The 10,000-nt window shown below is 59.6% G+C and overlaps 1 non-coding gene across 1 annotated transcript; it reads right to left on the reverse strand.

Moving 5' to 3' along the window:
* Positions 1-7,753: 7,753 nt before the first annotated feature.
* On the reverse strand, positions 7,754-7,872 carry LOC148058593 (5S ribosomal RNA). The gene has a single exon (XR_015709715.1). It is a non-coding gene; the product is annotated as a 5S ribosomal RNA (ribosomal RNA).
* Between the last annotated feature and the right edge of the window lie 2,128 nt (positions 7,873-10,000).

Consider the following 10,000-nt stretch of genomic DNA (forward strand, 5'->3'; position numbering starts at 1 on the left):
GGCGGCGAAGGCGCGCGTGTAGAACCACTGGGTCAGACGGGACGCCTCGGTCTCACTGGAGGTTTCGGCAGAGGTGGCAAGCCACAACGCTTGATCGGACCCGCTAAGTCCGGAGGAACCGTCCGCCCGCAATGGGTGGGGGCCCTCCGATGGCGGGTCACGTTGGCAGATCGGTCATCGGTGTAGGTGGTATCACAGTGCGTCCATGACGCGCGAAGGTCGGCTTGAGCCTGAGCTCTTTCCCCGCCGCCTGCGCTGGAGCTCGATACTCTGTCCAAGTATCCTTCGCTCCTATTAACCTCTAGGTGGTTGCGCTCGTGACATCAAAAAGACCACTTTTTGAAGAGCAGTCACACTCGGAAAAAATTTCTTTCGTCAGGCAAAAGAACCAGAGTTCTCCGCGGCCATCCACTCCAACCTTGTCCGACTTTGAGGCACCAGGCTCGGCCACCCTCCGAGCCTTTTCCTTCCCTCTCCTGTTATGGTGCCTCCCTATTAACCTCTAGGTGGTTGCGCTCGTGACATCAAAAAGACCACTTTTTGAGGAGCAGTCACACTCGGAAAAAATTTCTTTCGTCAGGCAAAAGAACCAGAGTTCTCCGCGGCCATCCACTCCAACCTTGTCCGACTTTGAGGCACCAGGCTCGGCCACCCTCCGAGCCTTTTCCTTCCCTCTCCTGTTATGGTGCCTCCCTATTAACCTCTAGGTGGTTGCGCTCGTGACATCAAAAAGACCACTTTTTGCAGAGCAGTCACACTCGGAAAAAATTTCTTTCGTCAGGCAAAAGAACCAGAGTTCTCCGCGGCCATCCACTCCAACCTTGTCCGACTTTGAGGCACCAGGCTCGGCCACCCTCCGAGCCCTTTCCTTCCCTCTCCTGTTATGGTGCCTCCCTATTAACCTCTAGGTGGTTGCGCTCGTGACATCAAAAAGACCACTTTTTGAGGAGCAGTCACACTCGGAAAAAATTTCTTTCGTCAGGCAAAAGAACCAGAGTTCTCCGCGGCCATCCACTCCAACCTTGTCCGACTTTGAGGCACCAGGCTCGGCCACCCTCCGAGCCTTTTCCTTCCCTCTCCTGTTATGGTGCCTCCCTATTAACCTCTAGGTGGTTGCGCTCGTGACATCAAAAAGACCACTTTTTGCAGAGCAGTCACACTCGGAAAAAATTTCTTTCGTCAGGCAAAAGAACCAGAGTTCTCCGCGGCCATCCACTCCGACCTTGTCCGATTTTGAGGCACCAGGCTCGGCCACCCTCCGAGCCCTTTCCTTCCCTCTCCTGTTATGGTGCCTCCCTATTAACCTCTAGGTGGTTGCGCTCGTGACATCAAAAAGACCACTTTTTGAGGAGCAGTCACACTCGGAAAAAATTTCTTTCGTCTGGCAAAAGAACCAGAGTTCTCCGCGGCCATCCACTCCAACCTTGTCCGATTTTGAGGCACCAGGCTCGGCCACCCTCCGAGCCTTTTCACTCCCTCTCCTGTTATGGTGCCTCCCTATTAACCTCTAGGTGGTTGCGCTCGTGACATCAAAAAGACCACTTTTTGAGGAGCAGTCACACTCGGAAAAAATTTCTTTCGTCTGGCAAAAGAACCAGAGTTCTCCGCGGCCATCCACTCCAACCTTGTCCGACTTTGAGGCACCAGGCTCGGCCACCCTCCGAGCCTTTTCACTCCCTCTCCTGTTATGGTGCCTCCCTATTAACCTCTAGGTGGTTGCGCTCGTGACATCAAAAAGACCACTTTTTGCAGAGCAGTCACACTCGGAAAAAATTTCTTTCGTCAGGCAAAAGAACCAGAGTTCTCCGCGGTCATCCACTCCAACCTTGTCCGATTTTGAGGCACCAGGCTCGGCCACCCTCCGAGCCTTTTCACTCCCTCTCCTGTTATGGTGCCTCCCTATTAACCTCTAGGTGGTTGCGCTCGTGACATCAAAAAGACCACTTTTTGCAGAGCAGTCACACTCGGAAAAAATTTCTTTCGTCAGGCAAAAGAACCAGAGTTTTCAGCGGTCATCCACTCCAACCTTGTCCGATTTTGAGGCACCAGGCTCGGCCACCCTCCGAGCCTTTTCACTCCCTCTCCTGTTATGGTGCCTCCCTATTAACCTCTAGGTGGTTGCGCTCGTGACATCAAAAAGACCACTTTTTGCAGAGCAGTCACACTCGGAAAAAAATTTCTTTCGTCTGGCAAAAGAACCAGAGTTTTCAGCGGTCATCCACTCCAACCTTGTCCGATTTTGAGGCACCAGGCTCGGCCACCCTCCGAGCCTTTTCACTCCCTCTCCTGTTATGGTGCCTCCCTATTAACCTCTAGGTGGTTGCGCTCGTGACATCAAAAAGACCACTTTTTGCAGAGCAGTCACACTCGGAAAAAATTTCTTTCGTCTGGCAAAAGAACCAGAGTTTTCAGCGGTCATCCACTCCAACCTTGTCCGACTTTGAGGCACCAGGCTCGGCCACCCTCCGAGCCTTTTCACTCCCTCTCCTGTTATGGTGCCTCCCTATTAACCTCTAGGTGGTTGCGCTCGTGACATCAAAAAGACCACTTTTTGAGGAGCAGTCACACTCGGAAAAAATTTCTTTCGTCTGGCAAAAGAACCAGAGTTTTCAGCGGTCATCCACTCCAACCTTGTCCGATTTTGAGGCACCAGGCTCGGCCACCCTCCGAGCCTTTTCACTCCCTCTCCTGTTATGGTGCCTCCCTATTAACCTCTAGGTGGTTGCGCTCGTGACATCAAAAAGACCACTTTTTGCAGAGCAGTCACACTCGGGAAAAATTTCTTTCGTCTGGCAAAAGAACCAGAGTTTTCAGCGGTCATCCACTCCAACCTTGTCCGATTTTGAGGCACCAGGCTCGGCCACCCTCCGAGCCTTTTCACTCCCTCTCCTGTTATGGTGCCTCCCTATTAACCTCTAGGTGGTTGCGCTCGTGACATCAAAAAGACCACTTTTTTCAGAGCAGTCACACTCGGGAAAAATTTCTTTCGTCTGGCAAAAGAACCAGAGTTATCAGCGGTCATCCACTCCAACCTTGTCCGACGTTGAGGCACCGATGTCGGCCAAGTTCTGAGCGTTCCACCACCGAATGCCACTGGTCCTCAACACAGCGGACTTCCAATCCAACCTTGTCCGACTTTGAGGCACCGAAGTCGGCCTCAGCCCGAGCCTTCCCCCGCCGACCTCACTGGAGCCCGCCATCCAGGGACCGGCGGAGGTCGCCCGCATGACCGCGGCAAAGTGTCTCAAAGTCGGGCACGACCGCTCGAGTCACCCGCCAACCCGGTCCGGGGCACCTCCAGGGACCGGCGGAGGTCGCCCGCATGACCGCGGCAAAGTGTCTCAAAGTCGGGCATGACCGCTCGAGTCACCCGCCAACCCGGTCCGGGGCACCTCCAGGGACCGGCGGAGGACGCCCGCATGACCGCGACAAAGTGTCTCAAAGTCGGGCACGACCGCTCGAGTCACCCGCCAACCCGGTCCGGGGCACCTCCAGGGACCGGCGGAGGACGCCCGCATGACCGCGACAAAGTGTCTCAAAGTCGGGCATGACCGCTCGAGTCACCCGCCAACCCGGTCCGGGGCACCTCCAGGGACCGGCGGAGGACGCCCGCATGACCGCGACAAAGTGTCTCAAAGTCGGGCATGACCGCTCGAGTCACCCGCCAACCCGGTCCGGGGCACCTCCAGGGACCGGCGGAGGACGCCCGCATGACCGCGACAAAGTGTCTCAAAGTCGGGCACGACCGCTCGAGTCACCCGCCAACCCGGTCCGGGGCACCTCCAGGGACCGGCGGAGGACGCCCGCATGACCGCGACAAAGTGTCTCAAAGTCGGGCACGACCGTTCGAGTCACCCGCCAACCCGGTCCGGGGAACCTCCGGGGACCGGCGGAGGTCGCTCGCATGACCGCGACAAAGTGTCTCAAAGTCGGGCACGACCGCTCGAGTCACCCGCCAACCCGGTCCGGGGCACCTCCAGGGACCGGCGGAGGACGCCCGCATGACCGCGACAAAGTGTCTCAAAGTCGGGCATGACCGTTCGAGTCACCCGCCAACCCGGTCCGGGGCACCTCCAGGGACCGGCGGAGGAGGCCCGCATGACCGCGACAAAGTGTCTCAAAGTCGGGCATGACCGCTCGAGTCACCCGCCAACCCGGTCCGGGGCACCTCCGGGGACCGGCGGAGGACGCCCGCATGACCGCGACAAAGTGTCTCAAAGTCGGGCACGACCGCTCGAGTCACCCGCCAACCCGGTCCGGGGCACCTCCAGGGACCGGCGGAGGACGCCCGCATGACCGCGACAAAGTGTCTCAAAGTCGGGCACGACCGCTCGAGTCACCCGCCAACCCGGTCCGGGGCACCTCCAGGGACCGGCGGAGGACGCCCGCATGACCGCGACAAAGTGTCTCAAAGTCGGGCATGACCGCTCGAGTCACCCGCCAACCCGGTCCGGGGCACCTCCGGGGACCGGCGGAGGACGCCCGCATGACCGCGACAAAGTGTCTCAAAGTCGGGCACGACCGCTCGAGTCACCCGCCAACCCGGTCCGGGGCACCTCCGGGGAGCAGTGGAGGTCGCTCGCATGACCGCGACAAAGTGTCTCAAAGTCGGGCATGACCGCTCGAGTCGCCCGCCATCCCGGTCCGGAGCTCAACACTTTGTCGTTTTTTCCACTCCCTCCCCATTAACCTCTAGGTGGTTGCGCTCGTGACATCAAAAAGACCACTTTTTGCAGAGCAGTCACACTCGGAAAAAATTCGTTTCGTCTGGCAAAAGAACCAGAGTTCTCAGCGGGCTTCCAGTCCAACCTTGTCCGATTTTGAGGCACCAGGCTCGGCCACAGTCCGAGCCCATTCACTCCCTCCCCTGTTGTACTCGCTCCCTATTAACCTCTAGGTGGTTGCGCTCGTGACATCAAAAAGACCACTTTTTGAGGAGCAGTCACACTTAGGAAAAATCCGTTTGCGCTCACACCATCCCTCCCCATTAACCTCTAGGTGGTTGCGCTCGTGACATCAAAAAGACCACTTTTTGAGGAGCAGTCACACTTAGGAAAAATCCGTTTGCGCTCACACCATCCCTCCCCATTAACCTCTAGGTGGTTGCGCTCGTGACATCAAAAAGACCACTTTTTGAGGAGCAGTCAGACACCGAGGTTTTCTGGATTTATGTCCGTTTTCCTGGTTCTCTGACTCGGGCACCTTGTGACCGACATCCCCCCCTTCCCTGGTTCTATTTTGCCGATACTTTGGTGAGTTTTCTACCCGCAAACCAAGCCCCCCAAGCCCGCCGCCTGGTGGGGGAGCATGCCGCCTGGCCCGGTTCTATTTTAGGTCACTTTGGTGAGTTTTCTACCCGCAAACCAAGCCCCCCAAGCCCGCCGCCTGGTGGGGGAAGAGGCCCCCTGGTCCCGGTTCTATTTTAGGACACTTTGGTGAGTTTTCTACCCGCAAACCAAGCCCCCCAAGCCCGCCGCCTGGTGGGGGAAGATGCCCCCTGGTCCCGGTTCTATTTTAGGACACTTTGGTGAGTTTTCTACCCGCAAACCAAGCCCCCCAAGCCCGCCGCCTGGTGGGGGAACATGCCGCCTAGCCCGGTTCTATTTTAGGTCACTTTGGTGAGTTTTCTACCCGCAAACCAAGCCCCCCCAAGCCCGCCGCCTGGTGGGGGAAGAGGCCCCCTGGTCCCGGTTCTATTTTAGGACACTTTGGTGAGTTTTCTACCCGCAAACCAAGCCCCCCAAGCCCGCCGCCTGGTGGGGGAACATGCCCCCTGGTCCCGGTTCTATTTTAGGACACTTTGGTGAGTTTTCTACCCGCAAACCAAGCCCCCCAAGCCCGCCGCCTGGTGGGGGAACATGCCCCCTGGTCCCGGTTCTATTTTAGGACACTTTGGTGAGTTTTCTACCCGCAAACCAAGCCCCCCAAGCCCGCCGCCTGGTGGGGGAACATGCCCCCTGGTCCCGGTTCTATTTTAGGACACTTTGGTGAGTTTTCTACCCGGAAACCAAGCCCCCCAAGCCCGCCACCTGGTGGGGGAAGAGGCCCCCTGGTCCCGGTTCTATTTTAGGACACTTTGGTGAGTTTTCTACCCACACTGCAGGTCCCCAAATGCCGCCATCTGGTGGGGGAACATGCCGCCTGCACCGGTTCTATTTTAAGTCACTTTGGTGAGTTTTCTGCCCACACTACGGGTCCCCAAATGCCGCCATCTGGTGGGGGAACATGCCGCCTGCACCGGTTCTATTTTAAGTCACTTTGGTGAGTTTTCTGCCCACACTACGGCTCCCCAAATGCCGCCATCTGGTGGGGGAACATGCCGCCTGCACCGGTTCTATTTTAAGTCACTTTGGTGAGTTTTCTGCCCACACTACGGGTCCCCAAATGCCGCCATCTGGTGGGGGAACATGCCGCCTGCAACGGTTCTATTTTAAGTCACTTTGGTGAGTTTTCTGCCCACACTACGGGTCCCCAAATGCCGCCATCTGGTGGGGGAACATGCCGCCTGCACCGGTTCTATTTTAAGTCACTTTGGTGAGTTTTCTGCCCACACTACGGGTCCCCAAATGCCGCCATCTGGTGGGGGGACATGCCGCCTGCACCGGTTCTATTTTAAGTCACTTTGGTGAGTTTTCTGCCCACACTACGGGTCCCCAAATGCCGCCATCTGGTGGGGGAACTGCCGCCTAGTCCCGGTTCTATTTTAGGTCACTTTTCTCACTTTCTTACCCACAAATAACGCCCCAAATGCCGCCGCCTGGTGGGGGGAACTGCCGCCTAGTCCCGGTTCTATTTTAGGTCACTTTTCTCACTTTCTTACCCACAAATAATGCCCCAAATGCCGCCGCCTGGTGGGGGGAACTGCCGCCTAGTCCCGGTTCTATTTTAGGTCACTTTTCTCACTTTCTGACCCACAAATAATGCCCCAAATGCCGCCGCCTGGTGGGGGGAACTGCCGCCTAGTCCCGGTTCTATTTTAGGTCACTTTTCTCACTTTCTGACCCACAAATAATGCCCCAAATGCCGCCGCCTGGTGGGGGGAACTGCCGCCTAGTCCCGGTTCTATTTTAGGTCACTTTTCTCACTTTCTTACCCACAAATAATGCCCCAAATGCCGCCGCCTGGTGGGGGGAACTGCCGCCTAGTCCCGGTTCTATTTTAGGTCACTTTTCTCACTTTCTGACCCACAAATAATGCCCCAAATGCCGCCGCCTGGTGGGGGGAACTGCCGCCTAGTCCCGGTTCTATTTTAGGTCACTTTTCTCACTTTCTTACCCACAAATAATGCCCCAAATGCCGCCGCCTGGTGGGGGGAACTGCCGCCTAGTCCCGGTTCTATTTTAGGTCACTTTTCTCACTTTCTGACCCACAAATAATGCCCCAAATGCCGCCGCCTGGTGGGGGGAACTGCCGCCTAGTCCCGGTTCTATTTTAGGTCACTTTTCTCACTTTCTTACCCACAAATAATGCCCCAAATGCCGCCGCCTGGTGGGGGGAACTGCCGCCTAGTCCCGGTTCTATTTTAGGTCACTTTTCTCACTTTCTGACCCACAAATAATGCCCCAAATGCCGCCGCCTGGTGGGGGGAACTGCCGCCTAGTCCCGGTTCTATTTTAGGTCACTTTTCTCACTTTCTTACCCACAAATAATGCCCCAAATGCCGCCGCCTGGTGGGGGGAACTGCCGCCTAGTCCCGGTTCTATTTTAGGTCACTTTTCTCACTTTTCTACCCACAAATAATGGCAAAAAAAAATGCTTACAGCACCCAGTATTCCCAGGCGGTCTCCCATCCAAGTACTAACTGGGCCCGACCCTGCTTGGCTTCCGAGATCAGACGAGATCGGGCTCATTCAGGGTGGTGTGGCCGTAAGCGAGGGAAGCGCTTGTGAAATGCCCCAAAGTGTTGAAAATGTTCCCCAGGCCCCTGGTTCCCCATCCCCGCAGGAGGAGGCTCCCCAGGCCCCCTGGTTCCCCATCCCCGCAGGAGGAGGCTCCCCAGGCCCCCTGGTGCAGGAGGAGGCTCCCCAGGCCCCTGGTTCCCCATCCCCGCAGGAGGAGGCTCCCCAGGCCCCCTGGTTCCCCATCCCCGCAGGAGGAGGCTCCCCAGGCCCCCTGGTGCAGGAGGAGGCTCCCCAGGCCCCTGGTTCCCCATCCCCGCAGGAGGAGGCTCCCCAGGCCCCCTGGTTCCCCATCCCCGCAGGAGGAGGCTCCCCAGGCCCCATGGTTCCCCATCACCGCAGGAGGAGGCTCCCCAGGCCCCCTGGTTCCCCATCCCCGCAGGAGGAGGCTCCCCAGGCCCCCTGGTGCAGGAGGAGGCTCCCCAGGCCCCCTGGTTCCCCATCCCCGCAGGAGGAGGCTCCCCAGGCCCCCTGGTTCTCCATCCCCGCAGGAGGAGGCTCCCCAGGCCCCCTGGTTCCCCATCCCCGCAGGAGGAGGCTCCCCAGGCCCCATGGTTCCCCATCACCGCAGGAGGAGGCTCCCCAGGCCCCCTGGTTCCCCATCCCCGCAGGAGGAGGCTCCCCAGGCCCCCTGGTGCAGGAGGAGGCTCCCCAGGCCCCCTGGTTCCCCATCCCCGCAGGAGGAGGCTCCCCAGGCCCCCTGGTTCTCCATCCCCGCAGGAGGAGGCTCCCCAGACCCCCATGTTCTCCATGCCCGCAGGAGGAGGCTCCCCAGGCCCCTTGGTTCTCCATCCCCGCAGGAGGAGGCTCCCCAGGCCCCTGGTTCTCCATCCCCGCAGGAGGAGGCTCCCCAGGCGCCCTGGTTCTCCATCCCCGCAGGAGGAGGCTCCCCAGGCCCCCTGGTTCTCCATGCCCGCAGGAGGAGGCTCCCCAGGCCCCCTGGTTCTCCATCCCCGCAGGAGGAGGCTCCCCAGGCCCCCTGGTTCCCCATCCCCGCAGGAGGAGGCTCCCCAGGCCCCCTGGTTCTCCATGCCCGCAGGAGGAGGCTCCCCAGGCCCCCTGGTTCTCCATGCCCGCAGGAGGAGGCTCCCCAGGCCCCCATGTTCTCCATGCCCGCAGGAGGAGGCTCCCCAGGCCCCTTGGTTCTCCATCCCCGCAGGAGGAGGCTCCCCAGGCCCCTGGTTCCCCATCCCCGCAGGAGGAGGCTCCCCAGGCCCCCTGGTTCTCCATGCCCGCAGGAGGAGGCTCCCCAGGCCCCCTGGTTCTCCATGCCCGCAGGAGGAGGCTCCCCAGGCCCCCTGGTTCTCCATCCCCGCAGGAGGAGGCTCCCCAGGCCCCTGGTTCTCCATGCCCGCAGGAGGAGGCTCCCCAGGCCCCCTGGTTCTCCATGACCGCAGGAGGAGGCTCCCCAGGCCCCCTGGTTCTCCATCCCCGCAGGAGGAGGCTCCCCAGGCCCCCTGGTTCCCCATCCCCGCAGGAGGAGGCTCCCCAGGCCCCCTGGTTCTCCATGCCCGCAGGAGGAGGCTCCCCAGGCCCCCTGGTTCCCCATCCCCGCAGGAGGAGGCTCCCCAGGCCCCTGGTTCTCCATCACCGCAGGAGGAGGCTCCCCAGGCCCCCTGGTTCCCCATCCCCGCAGGAGGAGGCTCCCCAGGCCCCCTGGTTCTCCATCCCCGCAGGAGGAGGCCCCCCAGGCCCCTGGTTCCCCATCCCCGCAGGAGGAGGCTCCCCAGGCCCCCTGGTTCTCCATGCCCGCAGGAGGAGGCTCCCCAGGCCCCTGGTTGGGAGAGGGGGAAAAAGAGCAAAGTGTTTAAAAATGCCCCAAAGTGTTGAAAATGTTCCCCAGGCCCCTGGTTCCCCATCCCCGCAGGAGGAGGCTCCCCAGGCCCCCTGGTTGGGAGAGGGGGGAAAAGACCAAAGTGTTTAAAAATGCCCCAAAGTGTTGAAAATGTTCCCCAGGCCCCTGGCTCCCCATCCCCGCAGGAGGAGGCTCCCCAGGCCCCCTGGTTGGGAGAGGGGGAAAAAGAGCAAAGTGTTTAAAAATGCCCCAAAGTGTTGAAAATGTTCCCCAGGCCCCTGGTTCCCCATCCCCGCAGGAGGAGGCT

This window comes from Callionymus lyra, unplaced genomic scaffold (genome assembly GCF_982586985.1).
Source record: "Callionymus lyra unplaced genomic scaffold, fCalLyr1.hap1.1 HAP1_SCAFFOLD_72, whole genome shotgun sequence".
In the NCBI taxonomy this organism is placed as follows: domain Eukaryota; kingdom Metazoa; phylum Chordata; class Actinopteri; order Syngnathiformes; family Callionymidae; genus Callionymus; species Callionymus lyra.